Source organism: Uloborus diversus, chromosome 8, assembly GCF_026930045.1.
Source record: "Uloborus diversus isolate 005 chromosome 8, Udiv.v.3.1, whole genome shotgun sequence".
Classification (NCBI taxonomy): Eukaryota; Metazoa; Arthropoda; class Arachnida; order Araneae; family Uloboridae; genus Uloborus; species Uloborus diversus.
The window spans coordinates 61,175,854-61,194,107 of NC_072738.1; the positions used below are offsets into that span (position 1 = coordinate 61,175,854).

At 33.2% G+C, this 18,254-nt stretch overlaps 1 protein-coding gene across 1 annotated transcript in view; it reads right to left on the reverse strand.

Annotated features, from left to right (window-relative positions):
* The window catches only part of LOC129227630 (uncharacterized), a 109,190-nt gene extending 91,648 nt beyond the window's left edge, over nucleotides 1-17,542 (reverse strand). Inside the window, exon 1 of the mRNA XM_054862219.1 lies at nucleotides 17,345-17,542. The gene's annotated coding sequence lies outside the window, so the exon portion shown is untranslated. The remainder of the gene's footprint in view (nucleotides 1-17,344) is intronic.
* Between the last annotated feature and the right edge of the window lie 712 nt (nucleotides 17,543-18,254).

The window sequence follows — 18,254 nt, forward strand, 5'->3', positions numbered from 1 at the left end:
GACAAAAATCTAAATATTTTAACTTTTTTTTCAAAAAAAAAAAAAAGGTTTTTGACCGTAAATCGCTTTTTGGCGCAACATTATCTGCCCAAAAAGTATCGAATTACGGAAAAAAGAGAGAACTTCAAAAAACCATGAATTGAGCTGGATAATCTCGATCTTTTCTTTGCGTACATTCCGTTACTTGATAAGCCGTGACCTTGAAAGAAGGGTTTTCAATGTGGTGACGGTCCCTAAAACGTTTTTCGTTAATAACTCCTGTTCTACTGCACGGAATGAAGTGAAATTTCGTACCCTGGCTTTATTTTGCGGTCTAAACATAATTATGTAGCAAAAAATAGGGGTTCCTATTTGAAAATCAAGAGTTGGTGCTCGTTTTGCTTTGTATATGGTCCCTTATCAAAATTTTACCTACGTAGTTTTAAAGAAGACTTTAAACCAAGTCGGATGACACCTTTCTTTCCTTTCTAGCATGTATAATGGCCGAATAATTAAAAGTGTTTCGTTTTTTTTTTCTATGACTGTACATCTCTTATCAATCAGTGTAAAGTCAAAGTCTGAAAAGTGTTATATAAATAGAATATTTTGAATCTTGTCAGTCTTCGTAGAAACTCATTTCAAAAAAAGCAACTGCAGTTTAAACCTTCATATTCGTACGATATATTACGCATATACAAAGGCGTCATAAAAATAAAGCGGAATTATTTTGAGTTTTGACTTTTCAAAGTGCGCATATGTAAATAAAAAATCATTTCAAAAAATGCATTATGATTTTAAACTTTCATATTATTGCAACATACAATGCTTATATGAAAACCAATGTCTCTGTTACTAATAGAACGTAGACAAAAATTAATCGGTTCAGTAAAGTTAAAATGTTATTAATCTAATATATTTATCAAAACAAAAATTTGTCATTGGTAAAAAATATCCATTTCAAAATGTTTATACATTTAAACTAAAAATAAAAAGAAAATCATGGATGTAGATGCAGTATGAATTTCACTATTTCAATACAGTTTAACTAGGTTAAAGTGACAACTGTGCTACCAAAGTCAAAAGAAAAAAAAAACCGTCCCTTCATTTACCCATAAGCTGAAACAATGATCGTTTATGATGTCATTTGGCTATATTTTTAACTTTTTACATTTGACATAAGTATTGTGGATCCTTGGATAACGTTGAAATAGATTTTCACAGTATACTTAAAATTTTCTGCATGGCCACAACTGGAACAGTATGTAATCTAGTTGTGGCTATAACCATGGCCACAACTTGCAAAATATACGGTTTCGTGATCCAGTTTTGGCCAGACTATTTTATACAGATAAGTTACAAAATAAAGGTAAGGGACTCACATTAAAACTTGATTTTAGCTTGATAAGAAAAACTTTACATTAGCTAAAAATATGCAATACTATTGCTGTTGTTAGTAGATTAAGAAGAAACACTTTCTTAACAGTGAGCAGTAACAAATACACTAATCATCAAACAATTTCATCCTGCATCCAGACAAAGGAGAAGTTCTGAACCACTTACAACAAAAATTTTGAGAAATACTGTTTCGATTATAAAACGAGCTTTAAGATCAGGTAGAGTGGTCAATATTCTTATTATTTCTGGTTTGAATAAGAAAATGGCCACAACCGATGCACCTACCCTTCTTTTGAGCAGAAAAGGAACATTGCACATAGCAACATTCGGCAGGAACAAAGTTTACAAAAAGTTGCACACACACTGTAAAAAAATTCCGAAACGTTACTGGTTATTTCCGTGGAACCTCTCGGGATTCCAGAGGTTTTCACCTATTTCCCAGTAAAATCAAGTATTTTCGCAAAAAAGTTTCCTGAATCGCTAAAAGATGCACGGATGCAGACTTCTCACTGGTGTGAAAGATATTTTTTGCTACCAGTTTAAAGATTGACTGAGTGTGTTTATAAAGTGTATAGGTTTTATCATAATTACGGCTCGTCCAGATTGATTAAGTTCCCAATGGGGGCAAATATGTCACTGGCTAGTTGCAGTCTTGCGAGGCAAGGAATTTTCGTGTAGCTTTGGCCATGGTTGTTCCAACGCTTCCTTAGTAAATCAAGGAAGTTCTAATCAAATAATTTATTTTTAAGAAGGTTCACGACTGTCTTTAAATGGAGAGATTCTCCAATACTTCAGAAAGGTTACTGACTTTTATCGGAAAACGTTCCTGGTTTTTGCGAGATATGATACTGGTTGAAATAGGGCACATCAGCTGCCTATTATTTTCCAGGAACGTTTCTGAATCGTTTTTACAGTGCATGTGTCTCGGGATTAAGAATTGACGTCTTTCTCAATGCAAAACAAGTAAGCTCTGGATAGACTTCCAGTACACTGTAAAAAAATTCCGAAACGTTACTGAGTATTTCCGTGTAACATTTCAGGATTTCAATTTTATCCATTTCCTAAAAAAACCAAGTATCATCGTCAAAAAGTTTCCTGAATTGCTACAAGTTGCACGAATGCAGACTTCTCACTGTTGTGAAAAATATTTTTAGCTTCCAGTTTAAAGATTAACTGAGCGTATTTATAAAGAGTATCAGCTTCAGTTCATTTATGGCCCGTCCTGGCTAATTAAGCTCCCAAAGGGAGTGAATAAGGTCATGGACAACCTCACTGTACAAGAATTGCCAGAAGAGTAAAATCTACTAACTTGCAATTCTGTCTTGGCAATGTGTGCAATATTGCATTTGGAACTTTCTTGATAATTCAGGAAGGTGCCAAGTACGATAACGAATTAACCTGCGTAAGTTTACTCTAAAGTTTCAGAGACACGACTAACTTCAAATGGGAAGTTTCTGAAATTTTCAGAAAGTTTCAAGGTTAATTTCAGAGAGGTTACTGACTTTTAGCGGAAAAGGTTCCTAATGTTTCTAAAATATGTTACTGGAAGAAATTGGGCACATCAGCTGCCGATTATTTTCCAGGAACGTTTCTGAATCGTTTATACAGTGTACACTGTAAAAACAATTCAAAAAAGTTCCTGGAAAATAATAGGCAGCTGATATGCCCAATTTCTGCTAACAACATATCGTGCTTTTCCAGGAACATTTTCCGCTGAAAGCCAGTGACCATCCTGAAATTATCCTTGAATCTTTCCGAAGAGTTTGGAAATCTCCCCGGTTAAAGCCAGTCTGGAACCTTCAAGGAAAATTAGGTAGTTTAACGTAATTGAGTTAAACCTTACTAATATACTAAGCAAGTTCTAGAAGCATCAATGCAAATGAGGACACAACTGAGCCAGAATTGCAAGTAAGAACCAATCACTTCCCTTGCTCGCAATTCTTGCCTTGAAAAGCTGCAGCTATTCCGACTCATATTCGTTCCTACTGGGAGTTTAGTCTATTTAGACCGGGATCTGAAGGGGGTTGAGCATGCATGGAAAGGCTGACGCAATATTATTTCTGATTATTGTTACAGGCACGATGGTGATTATGAAACCACATGTCGTCGTCCCCCTGGGTGGTCGACAACCCCGGGGGAGGGGGGAAAGCAGTGGGGGAACCGTTTTCTAAAACACTCATAACTCGCGAACTATTTGAGATAAAACACTGAAAAAAGTGGCAATCGACGCAACAAAACAAGGGCTTCATAAAAGCTAAATATGACTATGATCATATCTTTGTTAATTTCTGAGTAAAATTCTATTTTTCGCAAACAAGCAAAAAATTTGAATAAAATACGCATTTTTTTTTTTCAAATTATCAAAATGATTTAACTGTTTAAGGAACCAATAAAATCTGAAATATCATTATCCAGTTTGTTTAAAATTACTTAAATATTATCAAAACGTTGAAAAGTGAAATAAAAGCAAGTTCAAAAAGCATTTGAGGTTATTCACAAAAGGAAAAAAAAACAAGTTCGCGTAATGTACCTTGAAGACTCGACATAAACCAAAGTAAATTTTGTGGCTCTCCTGTTTTGGCGGTTTTATTTCGTAATATTATCAAAACAATGTCCCAGTTAAGTAATTACTTAATTACTTAACCTTTAACGCATTATAGCTGCTTAGTATGGGTCACAATGGGACTTTTTTAAAAATTAAAACATGCAAGTTTGCAAGTACGAAGTAATTACGGAAAGGATAAATGATCAGGATAACCCTTTTGCAGATTTTACACCTGAGTTATGAAACATAGTGAGCGAGGCTATTGCCACATAAGCAGCATCAAAATTTCAGTGGAACGTTAAAGAAAATGTGGATAGTCTCTTACCCAGAGAAGTCCTGCAATGGCAATTTCTTCAATAGCAACTGCAAAACAGCAAAAGAAAACCAAAAAAAAACATTTAACCTGGGAAACGTTAGCTCAAAAGTGATGTTAGTACATCTAAAAATCATTCCCATACATTAAGCCCAATGCTAGGTTAGGTTCATCAGAATGGTTCACTGAAGCAAAGCGCGAGGTCCGATTTCGTGAATGTAATTGAAAATGATACTTCTTGCAGCAAAACTCTGGAAGAAGCACCCTATTTTAAGAACAAAGTTCAAGTTACCGATGTAATGAATGACTCTGGTCCATAATGTCCCAAACACTACTTTCAAATGTAGCAAAGATTTTGCAGGTCTCCAAATAAAAAATAATAAAATTTTCTCTCCAATTGTCAAACTACACGAGTGGACCTTAAACACGATCGGTACATCTCACTGTCGTTTTCATAACTTGAAAACCAGAAGTTCAGGAAAGTCTCCTTCGCTTATAAAAAAAAATCACTACGTACTTAACCAGTGGTTTCGTGTCATAGCCATTCCTGAAAATAAAAAAAACCTTTAAAAGTACATTTCAGAGTATGTAATATGTAACATATCCGTTCCTGCATCCAATCAGCTTTTGGTGTCTGATAACTCTGAAAACGAAAATGAATATTATTTAAAATCTGAGAGCCAAGTAATAAATTTCTCTGAAATGCTACTAGAGTCCAACTAGGACGAAGCACGCAACAGACTATCTTCCTGCATATGATTCAGTGCAGAATAGGGGAAAAAGTAACTAATAGTTTATAGATCAGAAACTAATGAATTCTTATTGGCAATCTTTATTAAAGGAACAGGAGGTTGCCATTTCATGTGCTGGTGTTGTGGAAAGGAAAAGAGTTTTAGGATGACATCTATCTTCAGGAGCACTTACGGAAAACAAAATCTACAATTTTACAAGCTTTTGATACATTTTCCGACTGCGATTCAACAAGTAAAATAGGAACAAAAAAGTATGCTTTCTCTTTACCAAAACAGTTGGAAACTTTTTTGTACACTAGAGTTATCATTAGAACAATATCTGAGTGCTTCAGAATTTCAACTGTTAGAAGCTGAATCATAAAAAAATTGTCAAGAAAATAGGTATTTCTTGAGAATGCAACCATTACAATAATTTCTTGTCATTTCCATCAGAAATAAATATAATATCAGCTCTCTACCATGCTCCTGCAATTCTTTCCAACATGTGCTAAGAAGTATTGTTCAACTGTACTATTGAATCAATTCCCCTGTACCTTAGCAGTGCCTTTAGATGTAAACCAAGTTTGGGTTTCACTTGAATGAAAATAAATCAATAAAGCCCCACACCTTATGATGCAGCCAGTGTTACCAGATAGTTTAATTCCACCCTGCGCAGGCAAAAGCTGTAAATAATCTTGTAATTGTTTTATTAATAATTCATCTTGCTGTAAATACTGTGCTTTTAAGACTAAAGCAAAAACCCATAAACTACAAAATACTCGGAAGAGAACGATTCAATAGAACAATTACAAGTCAACAAAAAAGAGTATGATCTAGCTTTCAGAATTTCTGATATATTAATGCTTTATATATGCATATTGATATTCTACAATTATTTTTTAATACGCATTATTTTACTAATTTTATTTAATTAGTTTTTTTAGAACTCTAGTGTATAATTTTATATTTATATTCGTTTTCGTAACAGCTCAAGCTTCTCATTTTTTATATTTATTTAGTACATATTATTTCTTGTATCATTGTTCTTTGTTGAGTAAATTATAAAAAGCAATATCCGCAAAACAATACCCGCAATATTCTTTTGTGCAAATTGAAAACATAAATTAATAGAAATAAATTAAAATTATATTTGAATTGAAACTACTCTGGGGCTGGTTCCCTAGTTCCTCTCAAATTTAAAGCAGTATATAACAAAATTAAAGCCATAGTTAAATACTTTGCAATTAGAATAAGTTTGTAAACTGAAGAATGAATAGTTCGTCATAAGGTGTTAAATATTTTATTTGCATTTATAATTTGCATGTATTTTTTCTCGTTTCAGTTAAACTTGAAGTTGAAGTATTTTTAATGTAAATTCATCACGTGATCTAATGACGTGGTATGCGCCCTTTAAATAGGCTGAATGCCGGTTTAGTTCTTCTTGACTCTTGAATCAATCGATGCTGTATCTTGATGGCAGTCACCCTTAACGTGACTGAATTACCTCTATAAAGATGTTAAATACTATATACGTGTACATATGTAAATAAACGTTTTTATTTTCAAATAATGAGTCATGAATATATTGCTATCATTTTAACTTAACTTGAATACAGAGGAAAATATCTTGACTAATGAGACCAAACTTGGCGTACTTGGAAATTTCATCTTGATACATTATATTTATTATTCTGGTGCCGAAACCCACGGTTGGACTTGAAATAAAGGTAAGCTGTACCTTTTTCTTTATTGCTAACTCTTGAACTATGCAAAATTAAGAATTAAGTTCTTGAAGCAACTTTGGCTATAAATATGAGTGTTAAAGAAAAGTTAAATATGGATGCTATAGAAAAACTAAAAAATAAAAGAGCAACTGTGCGAACTGCAGTAACTAAATTAATTACAAAATCTGAGAAGTTACTAAAAGATATCGCTGAAGTTGCGGATTTTGATTCGATAAGCGAATCATTGGATATCTTAATTGAAAAAGAAAAGCTATTAAAAGAATTAGATTCCGCAATAGATGATCTAATTACTGATAAAGCAGAGTATGAAAAAGAAATAACCAATGTTGAAGAATATTCTGACAAAATCTTAAGTCTAAAATTCAAGCTTAAGAATACACTGAGAAAACGTAACGTAAATGAAGACCTTAAAGTAGAAAATGTCATTAATGAATCAGTGTTAGAAAATAAAAGATTTTCAGCAGTAAAACTGCCTAAGTTACAAATAGAAAAATTTAGTGGAGATTCGAGCCAATTTCTTGAGTTTTTTAATACATTTTCCAATGCCATTGATTCAAACGAATCTTTAACTGAAATCGAGAAGTTTCAGTATTTAAAATCATTGCTATCAGGACCTGCATATAATGTTGTTGCGGGATTTCAACTAAATGATAAAAATTATAAAGTGTGTTTAAAATTGCTTCAAGAACGGTACGGAAGACGCGAAAACATTATCAGTTGCCATATGAACAAAATTCTTAATCTTGAAGGGGTGAAATCTGCTAATAATGTTAAAGGTTTAAGAAAACTTTATGATAGTGTAGAAGTGAGTGTCAGAAATCTTGAAGCAATGGGTGTTACGTCGGGCTCATACGGACATTTGCTATTGCCTATTTTGCTAAAACTGTTGCCGGAAAATTTAATTCTAGATTTTCATAGAAAACGGGACCCAGATAAAGATACAGAAGTTACAGAGTTAATCACGTTTATTAAAGATGAACTACGATGTCGCGAAGCTACTAGTATAATAAACAACTCGTCAAACGAAAATTCTCAAAACAAGCATACTAATTTCTCTCAAAGTAAGCGTATGCCTTCGGCTGCTGCATTAAATACAACGGTAAAGCAATTCTGCATATTTTGCAAAGCTTCCGAACACACAGGAATAAATTGCACAAAATTCTCTGATGAACAAAAAAGATATAAATTAAAAAAGGAAGGACGTTGCTATAAGTGTTTTTTAAAATCTCATTTGTCATCAAATTGCAAATCAAAGCTTATTCCTTGTTCAAAATGTGAAAGTCGTGATCATAATTATTTATTTTGCTTTAAAGAAATTAAAGAACAAAATCTTGAGAAAGATAAAATTGGTGCAATTGTGTCTATGATGTCGGAGCAAAGATTTAAACAGAATAAATCTACGCTTTTACAAACTCTTTGTGTTTCTGTCTCTACTGGAAATAGATGCATTCTAGCGAGAGTTCTTTGCGATAGCGGGTCTGAAAGGTGTTTCGTGAAAAGTTCCTTAGTGAAAGAACTTAAATTGAAATCTATTAGGAAAGAAAACTTGTTGATTTACCCTTTTGGGCAAAGACAACCTTATGAATCTTGTTATGATGTGGTTGTTCTTGAACTTAATAGTATTGTACAACCATGCAATTCTATTAAAATAGAAGCTCTTGTAGTACCTGAAATTACCGGGGCAAAAGTAAAACCTGTAGCATTTGAAATTATAGAAACCATGAGAAAAAGCGGATATACGCCATCAGATGTAGGTCTTGAATCTGAAATAAACGTATTATTAGGCTCTGATTTCTTATGGAAAATTCAAAAGGGAATTGTCGAAAATTTCACAAAAGAATTGTATGTAGTGGAAACTATATTTGGTCATACAGTGCAGGGAAGAACTGATTCAAATAAGAGGGACGTGAATTGTTTAAGGGTTTCAGTTGGAAATATAAACACCCAGCTAAAATCATTTTGGGATTTGGAATCTCTTGGTATTATTGAAAAAAATGAAGGTAACACTGCTAATCTTGATGCAGTAAAAGAATTTCAAGCAAATTTGAAATTTGTAAACGGTCGTTATGAAGCACGTTTATTATGGAAGGATTCTCGTGAGTTACTTGGAAATAATTTGGAAGTAGCCAAAGTAAGGTTTTCTAATTTAGAAAACAAACTCTTGAAAAACAATTCATTGTTTGAGGATTATAACTCTATTTTACGGGATCAATTTGATCAAGGTATAATACAACTTTGTCCTGAGGAATTTGTTAATAATGACTGTTATTACATGCCGCATAGACCTGTAATTCGTGAAGATAAAACTACTACAAAAACGCGTATTGTTTTTGATGCATCATCCAAACAAGCTGGATATTTATCTCTAAATGAATGTCTAAGTCCCGGTTCAAATTTAAACCCAAATGTATTAGACATAATTTTAAAGTTTCGTGAGCATAAAATTGCCTTTTCTGCCGATATTGAAAAGGCTTTTCTTCAAATTTCTATCGCTGAAGAAGATCGCAACTATTTAAGATTTCTATACTATAATAATTTTGATATTCATGAAAATATAGTTCCTTACAATATGGCGAGATGTCCTTTCGGCGTAACTTGCAGTCCTTTTATTCTCTCTTGTACGGTGAAATATCATATAAATAAATACAAAATTTCTCATGAGAAAACAGTTGACATGTTAAACTCGTCACTATTTGTAGATGATTTATTTTTTGGGGCAAATACTACTGAAGAAGCTTTTAAGTTGTCAATAGAAGCTGTTGAAATCATGAACAAAGGGGGAATGAACTTAAGAAAATTTGAAACTAATTCAGAAGAACTTAGAGCTAAGTGGAATGAGCAGGACTGTATTGATAACTTTAATTCTGATAATACTTCACTGAAAGTACTAGGGTTGATCTGGAATAGCGATAATGACACTTTTAGTTTAGATTTTCGTAATTTGTTATCAAAAGTAAATGATAACTGTACTAAACGAAATGTCCTTAGAATTGCAGCTATGATTTTTGATCCAGTTGGATTCATAGCACCTTTTGTCATTCGTATGAAATGTTTCTTGCAACAATTATGGATAGCGGGACTGGATTGGGATGAAAACTTTTCTGGCGAGCTTCAAACTAACTGGAAAATTTGGCTTTCAGAAATTGAAGACCTAACTCAATTGACAATTTCGAGGCATTACTTTAATTCTTTAGTAATCACGGGAGAAACTGTTATTCAATTGCATGTGTTTAGTGATGCAAATCCAAAGGCGTATGGTGCAGTAGCATATTTGCGGTATCAAACATCGCATGATAGTTTCAAAACCAATTTTGTCCTGGCTAAATCGAGGGTTGCACCTCTAAAGAAAATTTCGCTACCACGACTTGAACTAATGGGGGCACTCATTGGTGCAAGAATTGCAGATTATATTAAGAATTTTTTATTAGTGTCGAATATTTTTTATTGGACTGATTCAGAAATTGTTCTTCATTGGATAAAGGGTTCAAAAGAAAAATGGAAACAATTTGTATCTAACCGTATTGCGGAAATACATGGTCTATCAGATCCTAATTCATGGGGACATTGCGAATCCAAAATTAACCCCTCCGATCTAATTACAAGAGGTTGCTCAGCAAAAACCTTAATAAGTTCTAAACTATGGTGGAATGGACCAGAATTCCTATCTCTACCTGAAAATCAGTGGAAAAGTGCTAAAAAACGCGCAAAACAAATTGACGTTTCTGACGAACTTTCTCGAAAATCAACATACATTTTGTCTTGCGTACTAAAGGAAAATGATGTTCCAATTATCAACGTAGCTAAATACAGTTCTTTAACAAAACTTTATCGTGTAACTGCATGGATCTTCAGATTTATTTATAACAGTAGAGTAAAATTTGAGGAAAGAAACCGCGAAGAACTTTCAGCTGATGAAATAAAACGCGCAGAAATTTTCTGGGTGAAAACAGTTCAAAGTGAAAGTTTTCATGGTGTTATAAAGTGCTTGAAAGCGAAAAAGAAGATTCCCAAGGAATCGAACATTTTTCAGCTAAATCCTGTATTGTCAGAAGAAGGTGTACTTTTAGTACGGGGAAGGTTGCAAAAATCTAATTTAACTTTTCATGGGAGACATCCTATTATAATTCCTGATAAGCATTTATTCACAAACTTGGTCATAAAAGACTCTCACGAACGTGTTTTGCATGCAGGAGTGGCCGACACTTTAGTACAAACTCGGGAAAAGTTTTGGATTCTAAGGGGAAGACAATGTGTAAAATCGGTTCTTAATAATTGTTATATTTGCAAGAAATTTAATATTCGTCCTGGGCAACAAGTAATTGCACCTCTTCCCGGCGACCGAATCAACGAATCGCCTCCCTTTTCGGTCACAGGACTTGATTTCGCTGGACCCCTTTACGTTAAAGGCAGTGAAAATAGGCATTATATTTTATTATTTACCTGCTCAATTACTAGAGCAATTCATTTGGAGCTTGTCAAGGATATGACAACTGCTGAATTTTTATTGGCTTTTCGCAGGTTTATTTCTCGAAGAGGTTTGTGTGCTATAATATATTCCGATAATGCAAAAAGTTTCAAAAGAGCTGAAATTGAGTTGAAGGAAATGTGGAAGGCAATCCACCATCCAGAAGTTAAAAAATTTTACTCCACTCTTGGAATTACTTGGAAATATATCGCTGAACGTGCAGCATGGTGGGGTGGGTTTTACGAAAGAATGGTTCGCTCGGTTAAAACCAGCCTACGTAAAAGCATAGGAAGATCATCTTTAACTCTGAGTGAGTTAGAAACTCTTCTTGTAGAAGTTGAGGCCATGATCAATTCTCGACCTTTAACCTATGTTTATTCAGAGTTTGAAGAACCATCGCCCCTTACGCCTGCCCACTTTTTGATTGGAAAACGAGCCATGTGTTTACCTGTAATTAAAATTAATGATTTAAATTTGCCTGGAACTAAGGAAATTTTACTTCAACGTTTACGCTTGCGCGAAACAATATTGAACCACTTCTGGAAACGTTGGATAAACGAATACCTTCTGAATTTAAGGTCGGCACATCACACAAACCAAATCAGAAGTCATGATATCAAGGTAAACGATGTGGTGCTAATTCATGATGAGCATCTGCCAAGAAGTTTTTGGAAAATGGGAAAAATTCTTGAAACAATTCCAGGAAGAGATGGGAAAATTCGATCCTGCAAAATACAAACTGGAAATGCCATATTGAGAAGACCTGTTCAACTTCTCTATAATCTTGAGATAAGAGACTTGAAGAATTAGTGAACTTTTTGTGGACTTAAAAAAAAAAAAAAAAAAAAAAAAAAAAAACCTCTTGGTTTAATGTTTAAAATTATACATGACTAATGTTATATTTTTCTATTTTTCAGAGGAAGTTCCTGTTTACTTACGACATTTTGGAAGTCTTGATTTAAATTATCTTGTTGAAGATATTACAAGAAATTTAATGTTCTACTTGATTTTGTTAAATATATTTTTTGATGAACAACTGTTCATCTGGGGGGAGTTGTTAAATATTTTATTTGCATTTATAATTTGCATGTATTTTTTCTCGTTTCAGTTAAACTTGAAGTTGAAGTATTTTTAATGTAAATTCATCACGTGATCTAATGACGTGGTATGCGCCCTTTAAATAGGCTGAATGCCGGTTTAGTTCTTCTTGACTCTTGAATCAATCGATGCTGTATCTTGATGGCAGTCACCCTTAACGTGACTGAATTACCTCTATAAAGATGTTAAATACTATATACGTGTACATATGTAAATAAACGTTTTTATTTTCAAATAATGAGTCATGAATATATTGCTATCATTTTAACTTAACTTGAATACAGAGGAAAATATCTTGACTAATGAGACCAAACTTGGCGTACTTGGAAATTTCATCTTGATACATTATATTTTATTATAAGGATAATAAGGCTATTTTTTTCTCCTTAGCATACTGCCGTTTTATTCAATGCGCTAACTTAGGTAAGAGCTTGCATTTTCTATTTCGCTTTTTAACGCTCACGTTGGTAATAATTAAGCAGTTTTAAACAAACTGAATAATGAAATTTCAGGTTTTATTGATTCCCTAAACGGTTAAATAATTTCAAAAAAGAACTTCTCTTTGAAAAAAAAGCTTTTTGTATTTTATTCAAAATTTTTGCATGGCTGCTAAAAAAGGAATTTTAATTAAAAACCAACAAAGATAAGACCACAAACATATTTAGGTTTTTCAAGCCCTTGTTCTGTTGCATCTTTTGCCACTTTTTTCAGTGTTTTATTTCAAATAGTTCGCGAGTTATGAGTGTTTTAGCAAACGGCTCCCCCCACTGCTTTCCCCCCTCCCCCGGGGTTGTCGACCATCCAGGGGGGCGAAGACATGTGGTTTCATATTCACTATAGTGCCTGTGACATTAATCAGAAATAATTTTGCGTCAAGTCTTCCATGCATGCTCAAAATACCCCTTCAGATCCTGAACTAGAATGCAAATCGTTTTCGAGCTTGCTACTGTCATTTTGTTTTTCAACGCGTTAACAGTACTTAAATGATTTTAACAAACTGAATAATGATATTTTGGACATTATTTGAAAAAAAAAATCAAACAATTTTGATTTGGAATTTATTTGGGTCAGAAAAAGTTTGTTTTGCGCATTTTATTCAAAAATTTTGCTTGTTTGCAAAAAATGGAATTTTACTCAGAAACCAACAAAGATAGGTCCATAATTATATTTAGCTTTTATGAAGCACTTGTTTTGTTGCGTCGATTGCCACTTTTTTCAGTGTTTTATCTCAAACTAGTCGACCCGTGCGGAACTCCGCACTGTGCTTCGAATCGTTTCATAAGGGTTTTCCCTCTTTAAGAATTTTAAAGGAAGAACATTATGAAGAAGAACCGAAAATAAAGTAAGCGCAGAAGAGAGGGCATGTAATTTAAAGACATCAGTAACAAAACCTCGTTAAATACAACGTTGAGATAATTTGATCATCGCTCACCTTTTGGTCGTACATATTTTCAATTCAAACATAAACATCATTAAAAGTGTGGCTGAGTATGGACTCGTGAAAAAGCAATAATTGTGCATGTAAAAAAACAGGTTGTGGCAAATACAGTCCTGCCCATGTGAGCATCTGACGGGAAAAAAAGAAACATTAAAGAGATATTTATTGGCACGGATTCGAATTGGCGCCATTCTGATTAACAGCCCGAAACCCCAACAAACCTAGTAATTGCGTCTTCTTTTTCGAAAGCTATTCATTGAAGGAATGAGTAGTAAGAAACAGCAAAAAAGCTTTTTGCCAAAAAAAAAATAATAATAATAATAATAAAATCATGCTTCTATGTTTTGTCATTAACCAGCACGATACGATTTAAAATTATTCGCAAAGCATGGAATTTGATTAAAGAATGACGAAGATCTCACGTAGCGATTGAAACAAATATTCTAGAGAAGTAATAAATTAGATTGAAAATAAGTGTTTTTATCTTTGAATATTGAACTATTTCACATAGAAGATTGCTTTAACCGTTACGGCTTAAATGCCCGCACATGTTTCTCTTTGGATCGAACAATTAAAATTCAAAACCAAAACCAGTTGAACTGAGTCCGTTTTTTAAGTGTAATTTCTCGAACGTAGACAAAATATATTTTTTTTTTCAACAGAAAGCAGAGGAGTAGAAAATGATTTCTTGCTAATGAAGTTGATAATAATTTTAATGCTTTATATCGTATTCGCGCGAATAAAAAATTAAAGGTTTACTGATTGAAACTCGTAGTTTTAACTTGGCGTAGTATTTTTTCATTTGTACAAAAGATCGAACACTGCTATTAGAAACATCTACATTTCAGCATACAATGAAAATGTTTTTCTGCACAAAAATGATTTCCTTTAGGTAAATCTAATACTTTTTTTATGCTTACATTACGCTGAGTTGTCTGGATGTAGTCAAAGCTAAAAAAAAAGGGGAAGAACACCCTTCGATTAACAGTCAACTTATCCGAATGATAACTGTAGATTGCATAAAGGAGTCGAAACACCAAGCAGCATTCCCACTGCATTTATTTTATTACGTTTGTATGTTATGAGTACATGTAATGCGTAATACTAATATAAATTTGATACTATATAGGTCAGCCTAAACTTGCCCGAAGTTCAGATAGTTTATAGCCGAACGCTCTACCGAAAAAAACTTATCAATTTAACCGAACAACTAAGTCCAGTGCTTTTAAGCTTTATTAAAATATAAACACACACACAGGCTTTTTTTTTTTGCCGAAAGCGACGTAAAAAATGGAAAACTGCATTAGAACTTTGCTTTTAAAAAATGCATAAGAACTACAGGCAGCATCAAGGTTTTGAAACAGCAAGGGGCGTTTTAGAAAACTTGATTTTTCGACCGTAAGTCTATTTTTCTTCATTAGCCAGCCTGTTAAGTTTTAAAATGAGAAGGGAATAATATATAAGATAAGGTACTGAAGAAACATTTTTTTATTCTTGAAAATTTTTACAATTTGTTACCGCAGGCTGCTTGAACCGTTATAACTTAGATGGCAGCACGTGTTCATCATTTAACAGCACGGTTAAAATACAAAATAAATTGAACTATGCTCTTTTTTATGCGTAGCTTTTCGAATGTAGTAAAAATGATAAGCTATTTATTTTTTTACAAAAAGAAGAAATCATGTATATTTTACCCTTCAAATTGAGGTAGTATTTTTTTTATTTGTACAAAGAGTCAAAAACTCATTAGAAGAATATATATTTCAATATACGATTTTTTTTTTTCTGAACAAAAAACAATTCTATTGTAGTCTGAAATCTTAAACCTGTTACTTATATTTTCGCTTACATTAGGCTTTAATTTTCTTACCAGAGCCAAAGCTTAAAAAGAAAAAACGTACAATTCAGAAGTAATTTAGCACAATGTCACTTCAATTTTTCATATCAGCAAGGAGCGTTTCCTTCTCATTTATTCTGTTTCTTCATTGTTGTTATTCACTTCCTTAAGTGTGCTTGTAATGCGCGATATTTCTCTAATTTTTTGCTGCAGATTGTCCGGACGTGGGTCCGAGCACGCATTCTCCTGGTTACGAAGAGAATGCTCTGCCGATCAAGCTATTCACCTCTGTCGGTCATAGCGCAAATTAAAGTTATAAGTTTAACCGAAAACCTCATTCTGGTTCTTTAAAACAGGTTTTTCGGCTGAAAAAAACAATTTTTAGACCGTGGGTCTATTTTTCGTCAGTAGCCAACAGCATAAGCTTTAATATAAGGCGTAAATCAAAGAAATCGATCAAGAATTGAGGAAAATCTGGCGTAGAAACCAAAAACAGGCTACAGAAATAATATATAAGGATAGTTCGCGAGTTATGAGTGTTTTAGAAAACGGTTCCCCCACTGCTTTTCCCCCTCCCCCGGGATTGTCGACCACCCAGGGGGGCGACGACATGTGGTTTCATAATCACCATCGTGCCTGTAACAATAATCAGAAATAATATTGCGTCAGCCTTTCCATGCATGCTCAACCCCCTTCAGATCCTGGACTAATTTGGACGAGAAGCAATCGACGCCGATTAACTTATTAAATACGCTCATTCAATCTTTAAACCGGTAGCTAAAAATGTTTTTCACAGTCGCAAAAAGTCTGTATTCGAGCAACTTGTAGTAGTTCAAGAATTTTTTTTGCAGAGGTGTTTGATTTGATGGGGAAATCGATGAAAACCCATAAAATCCCGAAACAATCCAGGGAAATATTCAGTGACGTTTCGGAATTTTTTTACAGCGTAGCTTTTTAAACTGTGTTCTTTACAATTTTTATTTAGTCCCAACTTCGCGATTTGCATGATGAGAGCTAATTTATTATAGTCTTTATTTACATTTAAACATAACTCTTTTTTATTTACTTAAACCATTGCTGCCTAACCTTTTTCTGTTCGAAAGTCGCATCTCGTATTAAAACAATTTCCATGGGACAAAACACTATTTTCTTTTTAAATGTTTATTTTTTTCTCTCTAAATAACATGAGAAATATGGAAAAGAAAAGAAAATATATATTAATGATTTTTTTTTTTTTGTTTTCATTACTTGATGCTTATTTTATAAATCGCATCTGCTTTTCAGAAAACAATTTTGAAATATTTGGCTCCAAATTACTGACATTTTCCCAATTCGTGCTTTTCTACTTGTAATGTAGAACAAAACAACAAGCCACATCCCTTCGTGGACCGCATGTGGCCCGTGGGCTGTAGGTTGTGCACTACTGACTTAAGCCAACGTAAGCGAACTAGATTTGATGTGGAAACCTCTCATTTTCATGCGTCTAAAATGCAATCCCAGTTTCTTTTGTTGAAATGATTTTGTTTCAAAACTAAGAAAAAAAAAAAAAACATGGTAATTTTATGGTTTGGTGTTTCGAAACTTTATTTTGCGGAGAAAATTTTCTGGACATTTACAAGTATACGGGAATGAAATACATAAGACATAAAATCAACAATTAACTAAAGTTTCGAAAAAAAAAAAACTAATTTAAGATAAGAAAATGTGATTTGCATGATTTGAAAATTTTAATGTAAAAAATAAAATAAATTAAGAAAATTTTCTTGGTATAAAATAAATGAAAGGAATATAGACTTACTTTCATCTTCAAAAATATATTTTGTGACTCAGCGCAAATAAATTAATAGGTAGTGAAATATCCTTTGTAGAGCAAGATTATTTAAAAACAAAGAGTTTTTCCTGCTTTTAAAGATTTTTTCTTCTTTGACGTTCAACAAAAAAAGTTTAAATGTTTAAATATTTTTTTAAAGAAATATGCAATCATACATTCCATGAAGACAACAGATGGAAAGAAATAACAAGGCTAAGTTGTCGACTAACTGAGAAATTCCAACATTAGTCTGAAAGTTTTGCACTTCCGGTTTGGGTACGCACGTGACTTCCGTGCTTCCGCAGCCCGCCGAGGAGATTCTGATTAAATTCGTTTTGCAACATTTTATTTACCCTGTTTTCATTTTCTTGTTTAAAGTACCGCAAGCATTCTAGAACGGAGGTGTAGCTCTTTATTTCATAAATTCTTTTTGTCTATCTGCTTTGTACTAACTGCATATTCAGGGCTTAATTTCTAAGAGACCTATAGTCCCCACAACTTACTTTTATGCTGAAAGATCCTGAGTTTTGCCTAAAATGTTAAAATTTTTATAAATTTGAAAAAGGTGCTGAATCTCAGCTGCCCTGAGCTCCTATTAAATTAAGCCTTGGTTATAATTGTAACAAGACATTAATATATTTTTTTTCAGAAGCAGACGATTTTTTAACCATCTTGAAACTGTAACTAGGAAATAATAATGCCTGAGTATTTCAATTTTAGTATTACTAATTACCTAACTTTACTTACTGCAACGAATTTAGATGCAACTAACTACATTAACTAATTAAAAAAATGAAATTTGAATTTTTGACATCTTGAATTCAAATTATGTTTTTTTGCAATCACGAGCGTCCGTGTGTAGGCGCGTGTATGCATGTACACGCGCGTGTGTGTAGGT